Here is a 23,509-nt window from a genome sequence, read left to right on the forward strand (position 1 = left end):
TTAATGTAGGAACAATGCTTTATAAATGATGAATTAAGTGTTTACTCTTACTTAACTAATGCTTCATAGTGTGTAGTTATTATAAAGTGCTACCGCAAGTTGTAACAGTTTGATCATAATGGGAGGTTTTTACTTTGAGGAAGGTTATTTATTTCTCATACTTTGTACGAATTTAAGAGTAGAAAACTGCAACAGAAACAGCAGTTCTACAAACTGGTTTTTGAATGCAAGTTAGGGCGATTATTTCCATGCCCTATAATCATAGCGCAAAAAACAACATGCAACAACGTGCATTGATATCCCACTCGGTTATCTCCCTGCTAGATAGTGTAAATACTATCGCGCTAACAGCAAACGAGGGTTCTCACATACAGAAATACCTCACAGCTCCTGCCTTTTGAAAAACGTTGGAATTAGCTATAGGCACAGAAAAGTCACGGCCTGCGACAATAATAGTCGTATATTGCTTTGAGCTTCTTTCTTTTGTAGCGCCTATGGATCACACGACGTTCCCTTCGGTGCATCTTCAAACAAGCATCTGGGGTTTTTTTCCCCTCACAAACTCATTCACACCGAATCACAGCAGATAGTTTCCTGCTCACTGGTATCTGCAGCCTTTTGTTGAAACAAAAAGAAAAAGACCACATGTTTCAATTGCTTATTCAAGGAGCTTTTAAAAAGGGAAAACAGAGCGCCGACACTATGATGATTATACAATCAGATAAGTGTTTTCCTCTTGGCAGTGGCAACTAAATCTGAGCTTGAATAAAACAACAGAGAAGAGTTAAGTGTACCATCTTTTTTTTGTTTGTTTTCCATTTGGTTGCCCAGTATTGAGAGCTGTGGTTCTTTAGTGTTCTGCAGTAATGCTCATTTCTTTATGTCAACTGTATTGATACGACCCATCACTGGATCGTAGGAAAAACGAGGTAAGTCTACTACAAACATATTGCTTTCAGCTAAAGAACATACAGTATATGGCTTGCATCCGTTTCTGTATCAGAAAGTGTTGCTCCTACATGCACAGCAGAACGGGACACACAATCAACCAAATCAAACTAAATAATTGACAGCCGCGTTGCCGGTTGAGAGACTGAAATGGTTATCTTGGGGATACTTATCAAGGAGAATAGATTGACAATGGTTATATCTCTCTAAATGATATTGCCGTCCTCCTGCTGAACTTTGCAGTGCTGCTTAATTGCAGCTGTTAATTGGCACGCCTCCAAGCTCTTTATTTTATTGCTGAACCACAACACACACATACACACACACACACACACACACACACACACACATGCACTGTAGCCATCGTGATGTTGGGTTATGTGCTAAAGCCAAGATTTACACAAGATTTTCTCCCACCGACGTACTGATGAAAAGGACGTAACCATTGTGTGGAATATAAATGGGCGAGCATTAGAGGGACTTTAGGGTTTCCTGCTGGTTTATAAAAACCTCTGTGACAGCCACCGGCTTTCCCACCAGGAGGGTTTACGTGAGGGTGCCAGCTCCGGCAGATGACGGGAGGTGTTTTTTCTCAGGAAGGTGCCGTGCAGGACTCCAAAGTCCTTCTCAAATAGCACCAACAGTTCCCGTCTAATATTGGAGGTGAGCAGCCCGTGAATGTGGCTAATAACGAGATGAAAACCCTGCGGTCCTTCTAGCCCAACCAGGCCAGTTTTACACAACACTGTCGGCTTTAGTGTTCCTGTGTTAGAGCCTCTACAATAGGAGGCGGGGCTGCTTCACTCTGGCAGCTCCGAAACACCAATCAAACACTAAGTCACGCCAGCACACTAGTTACATTGTGAGGGGCCCGTCACTTCTGGAGAGCCAATTTATGTGGCTTTTACACATGCTGAAGTAAATGAAGGTTTTTTTTTTTGAGGTACACAACCCAAGACTGTGAGGCTGACTGAAGAGCGGAATGTTAAACAGGAGAAGAAAACACAGGGAGCAGGCATCCCTCGAAGATTTATTTAACTCACTACTCTTTGTAATTCCTATTCCTTACTCACGGATGACCCCACATTAACACTCAATTTTAATGGCCTTGATTTCCTGAAGACTCAGATCCCATTGTAGACTAATATAAACCCACCCTCGCACGAGGCTAACAAAACTCTCCAGCAGGTAGGAGCCTGGGAATGAAGAAAAAACAGAATCTTGCCCAAAAAAAAACAGCAGATACAAAGAAGGATGAAATGAAAAGCTCCAGACAGCCTGCAAAGGAATTCTGCATACAATCAAACAAGAAGGGATAAAATAAACGCCGAGAGAGGTGAACAGGATTTGTTTGTAATTCAGATTGGGAAGCCAAACATGGAGGCAGAGAAACTGGAATAATTCATGTGTGTTGCTGAGAAGAACTCCATGAGGACAAAAGATACTGTGCAAAGGCTTTCTCTCTCTTGCAATTTACAAGTTACAAACCCACCATTTTTGGTCAGATACTATATAGGTATTTCCTGCCATTTCCAAATATCCAATGTGGCTGAAGAAGCAGTTTGATCCTCAGTGTTTTTTTTTTAAACACCAAGTCATCCAGCAGTCCCTAAAACTATGGCCCTGAACGCTGTTGCAGTGGAGACTTAATAAGTTGAGTTCCTACAAAGAAATGAGCTTTTTAAAATTCATCTAAACAATAATGTCAGAGGGCAGGCGGACCTTTTGTGTAACCACACGCTCTGCACAAGTCGACGAGACCTTTCCGTTGTCAATACTACCTATAGTGAGGCTGTTTCTGGCTCGATGAGACGGACTCAGCAGTAACCCTGCATCCCAAGGACACATCATTTGAAATGCATTGGTTGCCACGGCGCTGTGATATATCCTTTTCCCAGAATTAACCTCCTCCAGTCTCTCCTGTCACCGGCCAATCAGGGACTATGAGTAGGGACAGGTCCCGGGTCCTCGACAAACAAACACAGAGCACTTCTCGTGTGTTTACCAGCTCAGGGGGCTCGCGGTAAAACATGACAAATTGCTTGAAAGATCTCACCGGTCAGTGAGCCACATGTTTGGTAAATACAATCTAATTTAGTTTGAAAAAAAAAAAAAGAAAAATCTTTTGTGAAGGGTAAAGAATGGAAATGTCTGTGCCCTCTATTAGAGGCAGAGATCTATCTGTATTCCAAGGTTACATCAAGCGTGAGGCCGAACAGTCGGCTCCTGCCTCTGTGTCTCCAAATAGTAAATGTGAGTGCATTGTTGAGGAGAGAGAGAGAGAAGGGAAGGGAAGCCACAGATGGCTAAAAGCATACATGATTAAAATGCAATTCAGTTAGGGAGGTGAGATGGATGAATGACCTAAGTGGAATCGGCAGCTGCACAGGTAGACTAACTCGGACTAAACTGGTGTACATCAGTGGGTTTCGATTCGTCTCACAGCCTCGTTGCCACTAGTTAAACATCTGGAAAAGAGTTAAGATGACGATTCGATCACGGATGCAATTACTGCGCATGGATTTCACATTGTACATGAAGAATTCGGTTACAAACGGAAACCACGAAATATGGACAAACTCCCGATAAGATTACTGAAAGCAGAGCCGAGTGCTTTCAATCTTTTTAATTAAATGCCAAGGCATCTCTACACAGCGTAATAACCGGCACACTGCTAAATTCAGATTTGGCATCTTTGAGCCTTCTCCCTGAATACACTGAAAGAATATGACACTGTCTGTATTAAAGCACCACATCAAAGAAGAGCGACTTTGTGATCATTAATGGAAGTTCTAATTACTGAGGAACCACCAGTAGAGGAGTGTTCGTCACTTATGAAGCTGGACTACCCTCCAAAGTATTTAATTGGCTTATCGTTCCTTCTGCTTCACAGAAACACAAAAGAAACACAACTTCAGTCCCATTCAGAGGAACATTGTGTGACGAACCCGCACAAGGTTGTCACCCAGCAAAGTCACACGCTTTCATTAATCAGCAAGACGGGGAATTTGACACTAAATGCGGTTTTTGATTGAAAAAAAGACGGCAGAGAATCTTAATTAGGCCCAGATCATTTAGAGACGTGTTGCAAAATGTACGAGGAAGAGCTTTCAAATGCATTCTTTATGTAACCTTAAATCCCACTACAAATCATTCCATATTTCTCTGCAAAATCTCCTATGTTCCAAACACCAGTAAAGTCCTAGTAATGGTGTATCCGTCAGCTTGTCTGATGAAATAAACCCTTCATTGGTGTGGCAAACAAGCTTTATGTTTGCCACTGCTTGTTCAATCTTATTCATGAGTAATACGAGGGAAGCTGATGCCTCCTGCCCAGTGTCGCAGTGGAAGAGAGAGGATGTGGTTTAATCTTCACTTCCATCTTTAATGAGATCTGATGCAGGATGAGGAAGCATTGCTAAAACACAATGCAGGCCCACCGAGCTGCACATAGCAGCGCAATCGATGCTGGGTGATAAAGTGATATACATCAACCATTAGGACTGTAACAAATTATTTCTTGTGGTTAGCTGTGTCAGTCCCTCAGACAAAGCTGAGAAAGAGAGAGAGAGAGCACTAACTCATGTAGAACCCGACCAAAGACAGGAGAGGTGGAAACTCAAGAGCAATGCAAGTAGTGCAGGATTAACCTCTCCAGTCACTCTGGGCTTAAATGAAAAGGATCGGGTCAAATTCACTGCCCTCTGGTCAGCGTTCCCTGTTGGGTTAGCATGTCTGGTAGGTGGGAGCAAGCATGTGTGTGGACTGCAGCCATGTGAAAGAGGACTGGGAGAAGACACACACTTGATTGATAGGATTGGATATGCGGACATGTTATTTATTTATTTTTCTAATCTAAAAGAGAGAAGAAACATTTGGGCCACAGTCTGCTATGTTCTAGCTACAAAGTCTGAGCGTGTCCCTGAAGACTGTGAGGAATGAAAACATACTGGTGTGGCCGGCTCCGAGAGCGCCGATACCCTGTCGATACCCCTCCCTGCCTTTCCTCCCCCCTCCCTGCTCAAAGAGAGGGAGCATTCATTCTTCAATTTGGCCCTAATCAAGTTTAAATCGAGTTAACAGCTGTACGTCAATCTTTTGGAGAACTCCGGTTGCAGATATGTAATCTCCAGCGATGTCTCCTGGGCATATTTAACTCGTACATAAATACAGGGATTGTCTCCTGCAAATATATAATGTGTCACTGCTGGCCAGACAGCAGGTATTGGTTACAGCCCGACAGTCTAGACAGGCGGCGTACTACCTTTGAGAAAAATGATACGTATTTACGTATTTTCACTTTAAGTTGAGATTTGTGCAACAGAAAGACGGAGGAAATTGATTGATTGAGAGGAATTGATTCCAATAAGGTTTTAAAACAAACACACATCCTCCTCTTTGTGACATGCAGACACATAAGGAGCTAATAGACAGACCCTCTCGTACCGATGTCTCTCAGACGCTAATAGTTGGACTGCTCTGTGACGGCCAGTGCTCCGTTTGGGAGGCTTATTAAGCAGGAGGCTACATTCAAGCTAGCAGAAAAAAAAACGAGAGGGGCCCGCAGTGTCTCTTGGTCGACTAACGTAATCTATGATCTCTCCCATCCCAATTAAAAGACGAAATGGCCTCAGAACAGCTGTAAAGGGAGGCCTCGCAGGAGTGCACTAACCGCTGTTAATGTCAGAAGTCTCATTTAAAGAGCAGCATCTGTTTAGGCTCCACGCAAGGCCTCATGCCTCGGAGATACAACCCTGCCCATCTGGCGCGTCGTAGCGCTCCGTCCTACACTCACGCAGCAGACAGACACTCGTATTGTTTCGCTCAAGTCGGGAGACAACTTTGACTTTAAATGTTTGTTCAGCTTTGTTTGAGGTGAACGAGACTATTTCTTAGGTTACACTTTATTGATTTGCCCGTTAACAGGTCCTCATTGGAATGTATGCGAGACACTAAGTATCAAACTGAAATTGTGAGAGCTCAACTCTAAAACAGCAGGAGGGGCAAAAGGATCAGTAAACATCAATATCTGCTCAACATCGAAACATTCAATCAAAGTGCAGCTATTCAGCAGCAATAATAAACATATCTGGATTGAAACAGTGCATTGTCTGAATCACAGTGAAGGCTGGTTGAATTAGAAAATGATGGTGTTTTTGAGAGCTGTGGTTGGTGATGTTTAATATAAATTGATTATCACATATATAAATAATAGGTGCTGACGTTGTAAAAATGCTGAAACCACCTAGCGTAGACACACTTTGTGCAGGAATGACCAAAGAGAAAGTTAATGCTGTGTGTGTGTGCGTGTGTGTGTGTGTGTTTCCCAAAGCCATTAAAATGAACTCAGCTACGGATGGACTTTATTGTTTCACTTCTCAGAACCAGTAGCCTGTAGCTTCCTTCACATCTCTCTTCTGTCCACTGTTTGCTGTGATTCAAGGAACAGGAAACAGCGGTGCATGCAGCCAGGAAATGGACTGCCAAGTGAGAGAACAGGAGGTCCAGCAAAAAACTAAATGACAGTTATTTGTTCGGGAAGACAGCGGAAGGATGTTCACTTCAGCAAATCTGATCAGATAATTCCATAGTTCAGTGGCCTGCAACAGGAAGTACGCCCATGCATGTCCATCACTCCAGTCTAAACACTGATTATGTCATGGCTGCACAAGGTCATTTTCGTTTTTTCTGGTGTTATATTAGAAATCTGCTAATATAGAAGACTTTAAGTAAGAGTTATATTAATATGTATGTGGGCAATACAATATTATTGTCAGCACTTAATATCTGATATTATATTGACTGGCTTTATAGAGTTTATGATCAATACCAATGACAATGCATGCTTTGCCAGCTGCAGATACTATTGGCTTTTTACAACTCACTTTCCAAGCCTTGCTCTGATTTGGCACAAACACGGCCAACAAACTGTATTTTCAAATCACTTCGATTCCCCATCTACTTCCCATAAACACTTCCAACCACTATTTGATGGTGTGTGCGCGTGCGTGTATGTGTGTGTGCGTGTGTGTGTGTGTGTGTGTGTGTGTGTGTGTGTGTGTTTCTCAAAAGCCCTGGATCTTTTAGGTTTTGAAATACCTTCAACTTTGTGTAATTTCCCCTCAGTCTCTGACTGTACCGGCAAATGAAATGTTTACAGTAAACTTCTACCCAACCTATGTAGGCTATGTACCGTAAGTTAAAATAGTAACAGTAGACTATTTTTGACTCTTTTTAGGTGGCAGGAATGAAGATTTGTCATCCTCAACCTTTATTGTGTTACGGTTTCAGAATGATGAAGACAATTGAAGAACATTTAGATACAAAATAGGTTTTTCTTTTTTGAAATGATTTCTATTATCAAATATAGTGCTTATAGTTGCTGAGCCCCAAATGTTTACAATGTCTGGCCCCGCCCCTGCATCCCAAAACACGCAATCTCAAACGCAGTATGTTCAAGCCAAAAAAAACAAATGACACAGCAATATTATTATTGCAGACTATGGATTGTGATATATTACATGTTCACTCGAGTAGGAAGTGTTCTCTAATTTGCTTTTCTGTGCCAATTGAAGCCAACTTTAATCTGTTATGGGCTATAATTGCCACAATAGGCACAGACATCTACTAAGAACCTGCAATTCATTAACAATGTATTGTGTGTATTGTTTAGTGTGACCTGAAAATAAATCCATCCTCCATCAGCTCCTTAAATGCGTCTCTTTTGTTCACACTGTGCAGTTTGAGTTTGCTATACATGCTAAACCTAACGACAAATGGTTTTCTTCACAGGTGCCTGTATTTCACATAAGTGGGTAAAGATGATTATCAGATGTATGGGCCTGATTTATCTTGGCTGCACACATGCACCGACTCATCAAAAAACAATAGCAGAAAGCAGCTGGTCAGCGTGCACACTCAGCAGCTCTCAGGTAGCCCAGATTAGGGAAGAAATATTGGTAATCAAGTTTAACACGTACACAGACCTGCAATTTCCATATGCTTGGGCCTGATTCATGGCCTATATGTAAAATAACAAAGTACACCAAAATGTAGCATTTAAAGTCAAAGAGTAAAAGAGTTTATTGCAACAAGGAAGACCCGTCAATGGTGTTGCAACTTGTCCTGGTCACGTATATGCAGTTATGTAATGTCTGTAATGCAGTGTTACTAATACGTGCCATTGTGTCGTGTGCACCTTATAAGAATCAATACTCACGACACCTCATAGCTTTGAGTATGTGGGCAATGTATTGCATGCTGTATTTATGAGATGCCCTCTGCTCATAATGCCTCGTCTCATTAAAATCTGTGTACAAGCCACCAGCCTCCATGTTTACCTCACTCTGTGGAACATTATCTCAGTGTGTCATCATTCAAGTCCTACTTGAGTATCTTTGGCAGAATAAGCTCAATTATTTCCTCAGAGATTAATTGCCTCCGATTTTTGACAAAGTGGGGCAGCGTTGGAGGTATTTTCCCTCCGCTTCTTGCTCCCGTTGTCTGGCTGCATCGGGGTGAATATTTGAAATACTTGCTCAGGGCTCTATTTGAAGACGGCGCTGTGTTTGTGCTTGAAAGCGTCAAACTCCGGCACATACATCGTTTTCCATCACAAGCGCAAAAGTAAGACGGGCCATAGAGGTGCCTGCCTTGAAACTTAACTCCTGAATCATATTATCGGTCCTTTATGGGACTCTGTTCTATACCTTTTGGAAATTGGGCCTCAACGGATCCTCAATGGTTTATTTCATGTCATGTCTTTATTAAAGAAAGGCAGAAGGGTGGTTTATTCTGGCAGTAAGAAACCTCGACACAATTTTGAACCAACAGTCCGCGGCAGCTCTCTGTATGCAGAAGGACATATTTGTAGAACTTTGTTGTACCACTAATAGTGTTGTTGTTAGCAGTATTCCTATATGCAGATGGTTCCATTTAGATGGAAGTGATACCATGGAGCCAGCGATAAACATATCAGCTCTTGGGTAAACAGTTGGAGTCGCATTGCGTTTCCTATTGCTTCCAGATGAATGGCTTGGATGGATATAGGATGTGAAGTGGCACAACAATACAATACAAAAACAGTGCACATGTGTTAGTTATGCTTGTGCAAAAAATGCATGTGAAATGAAAGGCTTAGATGTCATATAGTAGTGTACGTAAGCTATTTCACAACCCTTATTTGTTACAGTAACACATCAGACTACATTACTAGCTCACTATATTCCTCTCATGATTAACAGGAACGCAATATAAAAATCTCATTCTTCAATCAACACTAGGCTGCATGCTGCATAATTTCCTTCCACGCACACTTTTTTAAAAATGAAATAACTTCTGCTGAATTCTTTTGATTATTTGGGTGGCTAACAGCTCTGCAGTCACCCACTCGCATACTTCGTGTCCTTGTTTCTCAAATGATTACATTACATAAATAATGCTTTAGGCCAGATTGTGAATTAGTACAGCAGGACGTTTGTTCCACCTCCAATATGAGCGGGCTATTTACGGCTCATCTCCCAGTAAGCGCACCACCTTCACTGCTTATAAGTCCTTAAAAGATGTGAGAACTTCTGGCGCTCCTAACCACAGTACTGAAATCAAAGCGACTGGCACCAGCAAAGACTGTTACAGTAAATGCATAAAGCTAGCCTCTACACAGAAAACAAAGACATAACGGTAACCATTAACAAATAAGTAGCTACTTTGTCACATCAAGCTAAAACATGTCTCCTCACCACTCTCAACATAACTCTGAACTATTCAGCGTATCACTTTGCAAAGTGCCTAAATCTGATAACTGAATTCAAGAGAAGTAGCTCTAAACTCTGAGGAGCTATTGTGTCTTCCGTGCGGCACTTTCCATTTCCACTCTCATTCTGATAGCAACATGCTCCCCAGTGACCCCACACCCTTAGTAAAGGAAGAAAAGGTATTCCAAAAACACTCTGGTGGAGGAAGTGAATGTGAATGTGCAGGTTCTGGGTGGCTTCATCTCACACTAAACAGGCAAGTGTGGAAGGACAGCATGCCTGGCTGCAGCTCTAATCGTCCTGAAAGAACATCTATGTGTTGCTGTTAAATCCAATTTCTATTTAGCATTAATGCCCTCTGAGAGCTCCTGCTGTAGAGAACATCACAGCCATACAGACGAATGCAGACAGAACAGAACACAACCGTGTGAAAGAGTGTTTGTTTTTCTATCCAAACATTGCATTCAAATTTCCCATCAGTCTAAATGGTAATCATCATCTTCATGCAACCGGATACAACGCCAGTGATTGTATTTCCCCCAAAAGACCTTTTAAAACAAATCCCCTGCGTGAATAGAGACTCGTGTGATAACAGTTCCTCAAAGTGTGATCGCTGCTCAAGACTGAAGCTCTCTTTCTGCATTCATGTCATCATAACGCTCAAAGCTACAAATAGCATTTAACAAAAAGAAAAGAAATGCAATTTCCTACTGCCTTTTATTTAACAAAAGCAAATTAACGTGAGTGTTCATGTTTCCTGCCTCATGTATTAACTCTGAATAGACCTGACTATGTTCTTTAACAGTATGCTGTTGTGGAAATTTATCATATGGTTCTTTTAGTTATAACTTGTATTGCTTAAACCTGCCTATACCACCCTAACCCTCTTCCCACGGAAAGGCTGGGAACCTGGCCTTGGTGGGTGCAGCGGCCAACAACATCTGCGAGGGGGAGGGTGAAGGGAGAGGAGGCGAGATAACGCGCATATATACTGTTTTATTTTTTATTAGGGTTAGACCTCCGAACCATCCGTGGGGAAAGAGCTCTATCCATTCAGCTGAATTATGATTGAAGTGTCTGTTCATTAAATATGTTTTTAATACTTTAAGAAGTTCCATCGTGATTATTTCTCACAGAGAGGTTAAAAAGATTTTTTTCCACCACAATAAAGAAACAGCTTGGCCAGAAGACACACATATAAAGGTTTTCATTCCTTAATAATGGTGCTGCTACTGTAGATGTAGGCAATTGTGTGGGACGCATGCATGGGCTGTCTCATCACCATGTTTTATGGGTCTTTGCTCAAGAGGATTAAAAACTCCTTAAGATGCTGGAATTAGAGTTTTACAGTCCAACAGCCAAGGACTTAATGCTACGTATTGGAAATGGTGACCGTTCCTAAAAAGAGCAACAGGGACTTCATAAGGGGCTAAAGACGGGGCAGGACTGAGCCTCAGCTAATGATGCTAAGCAAGCGCAAGTGTCCCCGGGAATAAAGAGAAGGCCTGATGGCTGACTGAGCGAGAGGGAGACTGGGGAAAGAGGGATTAGGCCGTTGATTCAGGGAAATTCAACTTTGTGGGCTGAAGTGAAAGGAGTTAGAATAGTCAGCCATGCTTTGTTTTTACAGACAACAGGCTTAGCTACTCTGGGCAACAGCTCTCTGCTTCTGATCACACCCCATCACTAATGCACCACCATTGCATACAAGACCGCAATTTACTGATTGCCGTCAATTTCAGTTGCTAAGACGGCGCCTTGAGTTGTCCGTTTTGCAGAGATTTGTTCTGATGCGATCGGGGGGGGGGGGGGGGGGGGGCAGAGTGAGAACAAAAGAAATGCATACAGTAAGATAAAGTGAGGAGGGAAATAAATGAAGGTGGCCGAGGACACTTCGTGTGGGGAATGAAGAGATATTGCACCACATTCCAACAGCTCCGGCTGCTGATTTAAATGAAACGGTCGGCTTAAATGCTCTTTCTGGAATGGAACCTCATGCAAATCTTCAAGCTGACCTCTGACCTGAAGACAATTCTGGGGCAGTACTTAGAGAGCGCTCCCAGAAATCCTCCCCTGGACTCCAATTAAGGGAGCTTCACATCACTATACACAACCGGCTAAATACGGGCCAATGCATCTTAAGCTGCTCTGCATGTGCTGCATAGCCTGCTGGTGCCACGGCGAACACACCGAAAGAGTTGATGAAGTATTGCAAAATGAACCTTCTGAAAGTGGTGTTATATGAAACACTTCGCTATTACCACGACCAGGGAAAGCACAGAAATAAGGAATAGTAACGGTCATAGAAGAAAGGCAGAACATTGGTTATTAAACATGCGGTTGCTGGAGCGCACGCACTACAGCGCATTTCACTTTTTTAAATTTAAGCCGGGGCGTCATTGTTGGCGGGCGAGGGCGAGGGATTCCAGAGAGAGAGTTGTCTTAACTGACCACTTTTCCACACGAGGTGTAACATTTGGCGGGTGCTCTGCATTCTAATAAAAAAAAAGGGAGGCAGCAGTTACAATAGAACGCAGCCTGTTCTTCACATAATTCCGAAGGCAGAGTGTGAAACATGCTTTATAGTGCATGCACAAGCAGTAAAGCTGTACTACTACAATGATAAAGTACTGCATGAGCCCCTTATTCTACTCAATACAAGCCAGGGCACCTACAAATTAAGGTTGTTGCTTTCTGAGGAATAATGTGTGAACTGAGGGTAGAAAAACAGCTTAGTAGTTGCTACTGTACATAAGGACAAGTCACAGAAAGCTATTATAAGCTGAACACTATTAACAGCACATTGCCCCTTATATTCAACTTTGGCCCCGACACGGTGACTTTGACTCCAACTGCATTTTACCTTTTTTTCCATTCAATCTGACGACAACTGCACGCTACAGGCCTGATGGAATTACTATCTTTGCCCGAGAAGTATACATTAAAATCCATTTCAACGAGAAATTAGCATATTAGGCCAGCAGGGTCGATGCTGTACCAGGGGTAGTGGAGTCGCTTATTGCATTTCTCTGTACACCACCTTGTGAAGTAGTCACTTAAATGAACAGAACACCTCATTTGAAAGGTCACAGGTGCTTTATCACAGTGTGTAAAAGCTGCTTCCTCTGGAGCTGAGAAAACGTGGCGAGAGGCCCTGCAAACGAGAGGGACCATGTGACAGCAAGAAACGCATAAAGATTTCACTTACAGCCCGCCAAAGCACTTATCACCTGTCACTTTGACCGAGCATCTGCTTGCCAATCCTTTTGAGTGCTCAGGTAGGTTGTCTTTTTCTCCCCTCCCCCATCTCATCAGGGATGCATTGAAATCCAATCGCTTGCATGGAATCAATGGGTTTGAGCAGAATTACCTGAGAAGATTAGAGCTGGAGGCAGCTGGAGAGAGCTGCCGTCTGATCATTCCAGCTTTTCCAGCTCTGTTTGTTTTCCCCGCACTTTAGCTAAATTAGTAATTACAGTCACACAGCCAATCTCACCATGGCCACCGCAAAGCCAAAGACACACCTGCAGAACCGCCACAAACAAACAGTTTAGTGGTGCACAAACTCCCAACAAGCTAATGAGAAAAGATTTCCATGTGAAACCCGGTGGAATTAAAGCAGACAACCAACACAATCAAATGTGGAAAGATTGTTGAACACTAAACGGTCTATCAACATAGTTAGGCTGTATGTCTCAGAACACATCACTCTAAATCAGTTTCCTAGAGCAAAACTCATCATACTGTCAACTGAGTTAGTGCATTTGAAAGCAAGAGAGGACATATTAGGTTTGGGGTTTGTGTTTCAACAACATTAAATAAAGTTATAAATAACTCTTCAACTGAGATCTTTAATGTGCTTTTTGTTGGCTGAGAAGTAGATCTGCACCGATACGGATATATCGGTCTGATATTGACCCAAATAGCAGTACCGGTATCTTGATAATGGGCCAATCTGGTGTTGGATATTTTAATAAATAACAATTTAGTACATCTATGTATTTATTTGTTACATTTTGTTTTACAAAGTTGAGAAAGTATGGTTTAAGTCAAGCCTTACATATAAAAGAACTGAGAAGGAAGAAGCTTATTTATAACTCAACCTGAACAGTGTAGGATGAATGATGACTAACAGGCTGACTTTAACCCACTTAGCAATTTCTAGACATGGAATTTGCAACATAGCTGGTGTTATAGTGCTGCAGTGCTTACAGTATGTCTGGCATCTACCACACGAGAGGGAGCGGTTTTTGCCGTGCACCACAACGGGAAACAAAATCCTGAATCAAAAACACATTTTAAACATTCCCCTTCTCCTCCACAATTTAAAAGTGGCTCATTTACAGTATTTCATGGTTTATTTTACTGATTTTATTTCTAAATGAAAACTTTATCACAGAGCTGTGGCAAAAAGGCTAAATGGCCCTTTTAATATCACTCTTACTGTGCGCATTTAACTGTGTGAAATGCTGCAGCCTTTTCATTAATGTGACTGCATTCAGTTCTGGCTTGAACTGTGTTGAAGTGGAGGAACCTTGCCAGTTGCGCTGCTGGCATGACTTTTACATAAAAAGGACTTCAGATCTTTTTCAAACACGAAGCAGGCATGTACTGTAAAATGACCCGCCCATTTTGTCATTTGCCTAGGTCTGCAAGGATCTGAGGACAAAAAAAAAAGTATGATCACACAAACATGTCCGCAGATGCAGAATCCCAAAGTGGTACAAACAGAACCGAGTGTGCATCTGCTGTCCATGTACATGTTCGTTTTGGGGGGGGTATCGGGGCCTTAACAGCAACCCTGTGTTCCCCCGACAGGTCCCGTGTCTCAGCTCACACTTCTTTTAGCAGTGGGAGCTCCCACTCAGGAGAAACCCAGAGTGCTGTGTGTTTCCATATGACTGAAAGAGCCCACTGGCAAATGGGTAAATAGATGAGCCGGTGGGGAGCTAAATTCATACTGTGACATGTTTCATATTCCATAAGGTGCCATTCAAATGACCAAAGAAATCCTGACTTTGAAGAAAGTAGCCTCATTTCTTGACAATTGCTCACTGGGTGAAACATAAAGACGACCGACTTTCGCTATTCTTTCTCTCGCAACAGAGCGGACCGTCGTATTGGTCTCCAGGCAGCAATCAAAGGCACAAGATGATATCAAAGAGCGCTCGGTACCGTTGGACTGTTTCATCCCCAGCACCTTAGTGCCGCGTCTCAAGACTATTGTCAAACCGGGGACTAGAACGGGCCTTCCGAGGCCTCGTGTCCACGGTCTCTGGGGTGACTCAGCGCGGTCGCCATGGAAACATGACTGAACGAACAAAGGCGGAGAGTTTGTTAAACATGGCGGGGGCAAGGTCAGCTGGCCATGTGATGTGGGTGGTAGCGGCAGCAGTCAGAGGTGGAGGGTGGGGGGCCGTCAGACTGGTCGCATGAAAATAATCAAAGAACTTCTTTTGACTTGATGACCCTGCATTGCTTCCGCCGGGGAGCTTTTGCAGGAAAACTTTTTCATTTGTTGTAGTTAACCGGTATCGTGAGCAAACCTTTTTTCGGGCGTAAACTGAAGCTTGACACTTGCATCCCCACAGTCAGACGCACGCCTCGCGCTGACAAAAACAGAAACAAAGCGTGGCTCAGGTAAAAACAGACGGCTGGATATGTGAGAAGCCTCAAATGCCTGTCAGACTATGTGAAAAAAAAATCACACACTGTGTCTCTGTGGAGGATTCCATGTCACTGCATTCAGAAGAACCAGGCAGGAGTTCAGCAGCCTTAGCCCCAATTATAACCCAGCAGATGACTGCACATCATGAGGAGCCTTGTTACACTAAAGTAAAAGGGGAAAAATGACTACTCTATCACTTCTGACACATTCAGCTTCAGATCTGACGAATGATGCCACTGATCCACGCCAACCCCGCTGAGAGATCTGGTGATAGAAAAGAACAGCTTCTCTGTGCACATGCGCTTCTGCAGGAGTAAGAACCTCCTGCTCGCACAGCAGTGAAAAGCCTTTTGACTACGCAACCGTAACTCGCTTATGCCAGGCATTAATTACTAACTCAATACAGTCTGAGATTACACCGGCGTTTGAACAATAGAGCAAAGAAGAAAACATGCAGCCATATTCACACGGAATCCATTTCAACAATAGATCAGGAGATCAGTCATGGGCTGCTGAGTCGGTACAGCTAACGGGGAAGTGAGTATACTCTTGTGGATAAACAGAGAGCAGCAAAAAAGAGTCTTTCTCCAGGGAATGCTAAATAATTCCCAATTGAGCCCATCGGCCGCCACCCAGACACACATACACACCGACACAAACGCAGAAGAGACAAGACAGAGAATATTCATTTAGAAGATACTGAACTCTAATTAAGCAAGGTGGAGAAGAACGCATGCAGGTGTGGGTTGCACCTGGTTTTGGAAACCGTCGCTTCTCCACATTGGGACGACAACACTCTGCCTCTCTGCGGCTGTGACGTCACTCCCGGCACACACTCGTACCGATACCGGCCCACCGACACCCTGCGGTCCTCCGCAAGCGTGAAATTTGGCGAGCCGGGAAGCCGTCTGCACAAGAGAGCAGACGGCAATCCACACCAGGAGAAGACACACTCTTCCTGCTCGACTGGCAGATGCATTCCTGTTGGCTGGCTCCAACTCTTCAGCTCAGACAGGAAGAAAAATGTACACGGTAGAGTAACGTGGCCATTTGTAAAAACACAGCTGTTTTCTTTCCTCCTTGAGAATGAAAGATAACCAGTCCTCTGATATTTAACTCCAGTATTTTCCAGAATCAACCTCACAAGCAGAAACATATAGCAACTGTATTCTGACAGGAGGAGACACTGCTGGAGAGAGATATCATTCCACATCACGCACAGCTGTTGATGCACTGAAATGTAAAAGTCATTTTTACAAGAACTGCCCTGGAAATACACAATACAGCTTCTATAGCTACGACTCCATTTTAAGGGCATCACCTGTTGCTATGAAGTCAAATCGAAGTCTGTCCATGTGTCACTATGTGCATGTGTGTGTGTGTGCGTGTGTGTGTGCTTGACTGTGAGTTAGTGAGAGCATGTGTTTTATCAGTTGCTGGCGCTTGTTTGAACGGAGCCGTGATAAAAGCCTAGACAAACACGAGGGAATGTCAACCAAGGACTAGAGTCAACAGACAGAGCCTTGACTCTGCCGGGGACCCCTGTGAGAGAAGCACGCCCACCAACATCGCACCAGACTGTCTCTCCACACCGCTCCTCTTCGACAAGATAGAAATATACTCAACATAGACACAAATGCGTTAAAGACATGCGAGTCAGAATGTGAATTATGAGACAGAGTGAGGAGACAAAAAAAAGAATAAGCTTATGAAGAAACGCCACCAAAACAAAAAGCACAATTAGAAAACTTCCTTCAGTTTTGAAAAGGACTAACTGCACTAAAAAAGGACTAACTGCACACACAATATTCAAGGGAAGCTCAAAGTACTTGCTTTGAATATATTGTTGGGATTACGGTCTGCTAATGTACTGTGAAGGCAGCGGAGGGCCAAATGGTAAAGTAGGCAAACATCTAGCCCTATTAAACTCAGAGCTAAAGCTTCACTTTTATTTTTTTTCTTTGTCCATTTTTGTGTGGGAAGCCAGTAGAGTGGGACTGAATCCCTATTGACTCAATGTGCTGAGACGTTTTCCCTTTTACCCGTGCTAAAGTAGGCATGAGCACTAATCCCGAGGGGTTAAATGGAGTTTCCTCTGGGGCTTCCCTATCCTGAGAGAGCTGGGGGCGGTTGCTGCTGCAGCGCACGCACAACTTTAATGTGTTTGGCTCAACTTTTACAAACTATGCAAAAGGAATTCCTGTTTAAAACCTGGTAATGCAACACAGACACAGTGGTAAAGCAATCCATGTGGAGTAAATGTCTCCACATGGCAGATACTCAGGTGATAGGCATGAATAAGAGCAGCAGAGACAAAGTTATAGATTTTTTGATTTTTTTAAATGTACAGATAATTAAATGCAAAAACAATACACACGTACAATAAAAGAACATAGTTGGCACACTGCAGTGTGTGTTGCAGGTTAGAAGCTGTGACAAATACTCCAGTTTGCAGCTGTACAGTACATCACAGAATATAAAAGATTGTGTGCAGAACCCTAGTCTGTACAAAAATGCATTATAAGCTGTACACATGATCATAAAAGAATGTGTGGAGATGTGGATTGTAAACTGCTTAAATGGGTATGGAACGAATAGCTTTTGCAAATGATACAGTCACAGTGATGAATGTTCCCAAATAGGGAATGCTGGCATTTTCCACATAACAACTGACCTTTACAAAGAGAAGAAGGCTTTTTTTTAGGGCCTATTGCAATGTTATGCAGAAATTTGATGGGAGCGGCTACGGTTCAATCAACAGAAGGACTGTTCACCAATAACACCCGCCGCAGAAAGGGACCATTTCCATTTCAAATCGCCATTTTCACACCAACACCGAGACATCAGCAGCTGGCAAAGTCTGGCAGCTCCTGTCCCCGGTTTTTCACCCATCGCCACGTATAAATTCACATCTCCGTTACTGCCCGTGTGATTGATGTTGGTTATAACGGCACTACTTCTATTTACCCAACACATCTACCCATCTCCTCCATCAGCGGTGTGCTGGGTGACTTCCTCTACCTTTGGTTGCCTTTGATGGGTCAACCCAAAGGAGTTCTTACTTGCCCGTGAAATGTCACAGCTTTGTCTCTATTGTACATTTTGTGAAATTAGAGAATGGAAAAGTATATTTTAAAGCTCTGAAAGAAAAGCATTGCTCCTGGGCACAGAACCGTTACGTTCAAATACACCAGAAATCTTTTTCTCTCGGTTAGCACAGAATTTCAACGTGACTAGAGTATACAGGTAGGAAGATACATACTATAGGCGTATCTATACAAGCATACTTATATTAATCTGTGTTTTGTCATGCTGTGCAACAGGCTCCTGTCAGCCCTTGTGTGAACCTTTCCTACGGTTTCCCTTCATTTCTCCTGTCAAAAGTGGTTTTGGGGAACTTTTGCTCAACTAGTATGTTGTATTTGTCACATTGTACTTTAAGATGTTTATGCAAACTGTTTTGAACAAAACTGAAATAATAGATAACTCATAAGATTCATCATACTTTGAAGGAAGCCGTTTGCATGGCAGTAATTTGAATAAATTGTGCAAAGTTTCTTGCTTTGTACTAAAGACATTGACAAAAAAAAAATCTGTACGTCCACAGTTGCACTGATTTAATGCCCATTTAGATAAAGACCATGTCAATGTCCAAGACACTGAAACTGGAAATCCTCCCACGCCTCATCACCATTACTGCCAATGTAATGCACACCGCCACACACATACACCTCTTCCATGCAGGAGGTTAACCTCAGAAACACCCCAGCAATAAAAATAAAAATAGGTCATCATGTAATTTTCCAAACATATTGAAAACCTTCCAAAATAACATACATACTGCTTTTTCTCAAGTACTTAGGAGTACTTAGAGTGGGATAAAGAGGGTCTACTCCAGTTACTCCCAGTTTACCCAAAAACATTTCATTGACAGTTCCACCGCAAGCACCATACACTCCTGCGCTAATTGATGGGCGGTTAGTCTACCAACGCTTCTTTCAGGAGGGTCATAAACGTCCCCTTGACTCAACCGGTGCTTTTATTCCCCTGTCATCACTTTCTATAGGGGTCCTTTGAATGTGGCCCCTGGCTGCGGAGCAATAAGACATCCGATATCCAAGTCGCTCAGGATGAGTGCCGAAGAACTGGTGTCAGACGCTGAGGCACAGACACCTCCCTGTTGTTGGGGTGGTTGGAGGTGTTACCTGGTAACACCTTCTGGTGGAGTTTAATGCCAATTAAGTGGCTCCGTTTCCAGAAGACGCTTCTCTCCACCGCGATGACAAAAGCGGCAACATACCTCGACCCAGCTCTGACAGATAACAATCTAATGATGCAAGCTGAATTAAATCGGTCTCGACAACCATATGCAAGTGTGGAACTGGATAATGAGAATGTATTTTAAGGGAGTGATTGAAGCGTCGGCTCAGAGTGGAGAGCACTGACGATGCGGAGTTTGCTCTGAAGCGCATGAACATGTAAAGATCTCCTATTGCTTTTGTATTTTCCTAGCAGTTAGTCACTGTGTTCAGCAGTAAAAACAAAGAATTGAAAAAAGGGTCATTTTTAGATATGACTCATGAGAGTAAACAAAATCACTAAGATCACAGAGAAAACAAAGACAGAGTTAGTGTTTGGCACAGATAAGTGAACGCTTTGATCATAATCATGGCAGCTCTGCGTGACATCCCACTTCTCTTCACCCAAAATGCTGTTGCCTAAGAGGAAGAGTACTTCCTGTATGTGTTCCGATCAACAGGGCCCTTACAGTCCTTGAGGTCTGGTACAATCTATCTTATCTTGTCTAGAGCAACAAAAACTTGGTTTGTTTCACTAGATAACGTTAGCCCTGACTTCCTCTCCTTAGAGCTGTAAACCCTCACTGACCCTTTCATAAGACACTCACACTCCTAATCTCAAAAGGACGACAGCTCTGAATTCACCAAAATACTGAAGGAATGCGCCGCTTAGTTTGAGGAATCAGAAAGCTGCAGGTTTGCCTTTAAGGCCCTGTCGGCGCTTACACGATCATATAGAGTCCATTGTGTGGATAAATGCTACCATTTCACTAAGGCTGGAGGAAAGATGCTAAGTTGGTTAATTACAGAGTTTGTGCAGGAGTAGTAAACCAGTTACAAAGCAAGAGAGAAGGGCTTCAATTAGCTACATTGGAGCTGTATGCTGCGCTGTGAAAACACTGTATGGTAATTCTATCTTTTACCTCCTTTATTGTGCTGATTAGTGCAGTGGGGAGAGGACGGCTGCTCTATCTAATCTGATCACAGAGCATTGTGCTCGGGGTCATTAACCTATGGGAGGCTCTGAGGTTGACAAGTCGGCTCCTACCCCCCTCTACCTTTTTTGATGGAACTCGCTCATCCCTCAGTTCCTCTGTCTCTACAAACAACACAACAGCAACCACAAAAAACAACCAAGGAAAACAAAAGACGAGGGGGAAAAAACAGCCGACGGGGCTATTCGCAAGGCTCGTCATTCTTCCACAAACACAAGGCCCAAATGGCTGCTGGCCGAGGCCCCTGGACTTGCCTAAGCAGCAGGATGTCGGCCCCTTTAGTCTCAGTTGTTGTTGGCCCTTGTCTTTTTCTGCATCCCCGTCCCAAGAGATGAAGGGGTCGACCTGGCCCTCAACATCTGGGATCTGCATTAGAAAAGACTGCATGGCAACCATTCCCTGCTTCATGTCACCGACATCTGCATTCATATGCAGAAAAATCCAACGAGCTCCACCAGTCAAAGCTTTCACTGTCAACCGTTTTGGGCAATTCCACGATGCCTACATTTACATCTCCACAAAAGCACACCAATGAAATCCAACATCCGTCATTATTTACTGAATTATCCTTTTTTCTCTCCTCCATAAGCCCTCTTTCTCCCCCTGTCACACACATTACACCCTTTGCAAATCAAAAATGTGAATTTTCTAGCATAACCAACAGCACCTCTCATCCACAAATCCTAGTTAAACTGTTGTGATAGTGAAAAGCTGCCTGTCAGGATGGCAGAGTGGAGATGAAAGGCCCACAGCAAAGATCTCTGCTGATTGCCTGCAGAGGATGAATATGCAAATAAAGCAGAAGGTACTGTAAATGGAAAAACAAAGCGGGGGTTTTGGCTGCAGCTTTTTATATGCTCCCCTTTATTTGGCACTGGTTAGGAACACGGAAACTCTATCAATAATGAACTCCAGTCAGAGCAAGGAAGGAGACATGAGGGGAAATCAGCCTCCACTTTTCCCCTGTGAGCCCCCGAGCAGTTTTGGGGCCTATTGTATTTCACACAAGCTTTTCAGTGAACACACGCTAAGCTAAAATGACAGATAAACGGAAGATTGAGGGAGATATAATAATATCCATAACACCTAGCGTACATTGCACCACACAGACTTGGGTCTGCATCCAAAAAAGTAAGGCACCACAGCCTGCCCCCATTTATTGAACAAAGCAAGAGCAAAGAAAAATCAATTATCCGGCCGAATGTCTGTCATGAGAGACAACAACTGGGATGAGGACAGGCTGATATAGAACAAGAGCATGTGCACACTCAACAGTTGTTCTGTTGCCACCAGAGCCAAAAGGCACTTTAGCCAGCACTTAGCAAAATCAAGTGGCTTAATATATTTAGCTATCTTCGCAAACACACACACACACACACAACAGAGTAGGAAACAACCTGCCTGTTGTCTAAACACAGTGAAATTGGCCAGACAGAGTGCATCCTTGGGAAAGGAGAGCACCCATCCCATTGAACCAAAGATGAACAGGGCAACAGATTTTCTCCCTGGTCTTGAGATAACAGAAACCCAACACCGCCGTTCTCCAGTGGGACTCTTTGTACGTCTGTGAGAGGGTCAATCAGCAGCCGCTGACAGATGTGTCTGCAGTCGATTTAGGAGAGGAAGGCCCGGTGAGGTCAGGCATAGGTTTCTCTGCTCTGCCCCCCCCCCGGAGGGAAGACAAGACTCAAGTCAGGATGTCCGAGGCTGACCTCTTCTCACCTCGCTGCTTTTGGCTGTACAACACCTGGACTAATATGATACAATTACGCTCATTAACAAGCCAGCAAAACATTACGCTGCAGTGCAGACTCTGTGGCAGAACAGCGATGTAGATAGATCAATAGAAACAGATTTGCCTCCAAATGAACGGCACGCAGGCAGACAATTCACATTTTTCCAGAAATTCTATTGTGTTTCCAACAAAAGTGAGAGCCACTCCAGCTGGAAAGCAAACAAATCCGAAAAAAAAACAACCTCCACTGGAGGTCCAAGTAGTTTTGGCAGATGCTCCAAGCTTAAGTGTCTGTACAATTAGGCACTCCAGTTAAGATGGCAATCATGGTTTAACCGTGTGCCGATGTGTTGAGGCTGGAGTCAGAACGCGCTCGCACCCTGCAACTAACCGGGCACGAGATGTCAGCGGTGGTCAGACACTCAGACAGTCACTCTTGTGTAGTGTGCACCATCCTAATGAGGCGATAACTATTGCTGGGAGTGGAGGTCCACGTCAACTCATGAGCACACAATGAGAGAACAGACCGTCTAAACAGGGACATTAGTTGTGTTGTTTGTTTGTGAGGAAGTTACATTCATGAATGTCATTCTGTTCAATTACTACTTTGCGTGAACTGGGATCATGACAGAATACTTCCAAGTCTGGCTTTTCCATTCACATGTTGTCAGTAAAATATTATTGGGTCTCTAATGGTAGTTCACTGACAACATTTGTTCTTTAGCTTCTCTAACTGTCATTAATTAGAACAAGGCAGCTGCTCTCTCTTGACAAACAGAGAGCCACAGCTCGATATTTCAGCATCCCCAGAATGAGTAAACAGAAATATACTTGTTTACTGAAAATGAATGCAGACCCTCCAGGCATTCACAGCCCAATAGCATAATAGGTTTGAGTTTATTAACAAAAAGTAGTATCTGGTGAATGACATGTAAGAGAGGAGTCTCCACATTACTGTGGAGCTGCACAGAGATCTGATCATTGACCCGCTGGCACCGCCAGGACGTTGGTATATTCAACAACAGAAACAGAGCTGCTCCGCTGCAGCTCAATGCACTGGGCCGTGGTGTCTGCCTTGCCAGGCAGCCGGAGGGGGGGGGACACTGGAGATG

General features: G+C 43.4%; 1 protein-coding gene across 1 annotated transcript in view; it reads right to left on the reverse strand.

Annotated features, from left to right (window-relative positions):
• Positions 1-23,509, reverse strand: part of macrod2 (mono-ADP ribosylhydrolase 2) — a 379,266-nt gene that overhangs the window by 279,449 nt on the left and 76,308 nt on the right. The gene's annotated exons all lie outside the window — the stretch shown is intronic.

The sequence above is a fragment of the Anarrhichthys ocellatus genome, unplaced genomic scaffold (genome assembly GCF_004355925.1).
Source record: "Anarrhichthys ocellatus isolate YVR2014 unplaced genomic scaffold, GSC_Weel_1.0 scaffold3, whole genome shotgun sequence".
In the NCBI taxonomy this organism is placed as follows: Eukaryota; Metazoa; Chordata; class Actinopteri; order Perciformes; family Anarhichadidae; genus Anarrhichthys; species Anarrhichthys ocellatus.